The following is a 1,212-nucleotide window of genomic DNA, read 5'->3' as shown; positions in this document are numbered from 1 at the left end:
GAGGGATCGCAAAAAAAAAAAAAAAAAAAAAGGAGAATGCAGCATTGTGCTATAAACGTAATAACTGAACACCTTTGCAAAGCCTTATATAAGAAGCCTAGTGCTCACCAACAAGAACAGGAAACAATGGAGGCTGATTGCTTTTAGAATCAAAATTTCTGATAAAAAACTTCAAGAAAAATTCTGAAGTAGAAATGTAAACATTGAGACACTGCAGATGCACTTAAACAGGATTAGAGTGGGCTGACACAAGAAAGGCTAATTAGAAACAGTTATAGGCAAGCTAAGCATTGATAACTGTACATTTTATGGATTTTTTTGAAGTATTTAGAAATGCATTTGGCATACTTGCTTATTAAACAAGGAAAAAATTTTCCTTAAAATTAAATTCACTGACATTTATTAAAAGCTTAATCTGGATAAAAATAACTATTAAAATAAAATTTTGGAGTCTGATTCATTAATTACTTTTTTTTTAGTCTTTTTTTTTTTTAAAGATTTTATTTATTTATTTGACAGATAGAGATCGCAAATAGGCAGAGAGGCAGGCAGAGAGAGAGGAGGAAGCAGGTTCCCCGCTGAGCAGAGAGCCAGATGTCGGGCTCCATCCCAAAACCCTGGGATCATGTCCTGAGCCAAAGGCAGAGACTTCAACCCACTGAGTCACCCAGGTGCCTCTGATTCATTAATTATTTTAACCAACAAAAAAAAGAACAAGATTTCCATATTTAAAACCCTCTGGTTTTCTACTCAAAGGAGAGCTACTGTTAATCACCCTGAGGTTCTATGAGTATAGTTGTTTTATTTACAAGCTGGGCTGGAAGTATCCACTTCTCTTAATAGTGAATGGAACAATATTGTGGCAATCAGTTAGCTATCATTTCACTTGAATGAATAGAAAAATCTATTTAAAAACAACAGAGAAAAGTGGACACAAGAGCCATGCTGGAGGGTGTTGGTGTGGCTCAGTCAGTTAAGCGGTTTAGCCTCTGCCTTCTGGTCAGGGCATGATCCCAGAGTCCTGGGATCAAGTCCCACATCTGGCTCCTTACTAAGTGGGGTATCTGCTTCTCCCTCTCCCTCTGCTTGCTGCCTTCCCTGCCTGTGTGCCCTCTTTCTCTCTCCCTCCCTCTCTCTCTTTGTCTTTCTCTCCTGCCCCCCTCTCTCTCTTTCCCTCTCTGTCAAATAAAATCTTTAGAAAGACAAAAAACA

This window comes from Mustela nigripes, chromosome 15, assembly GCF_022355385.1.
Source record: "Mustela nigripes isolate SB6536 chromosome 15, MUSNIG.SB6536, whole genome shotgun sequence".
NCBI lineage: Eukaryota > Metazoa > Chordata > Mammalia > Carnivora > Mustelidae > Mustela > Mustela nigripes.
Note: the sequence above shows the minus strand (reverse complement) of the source record.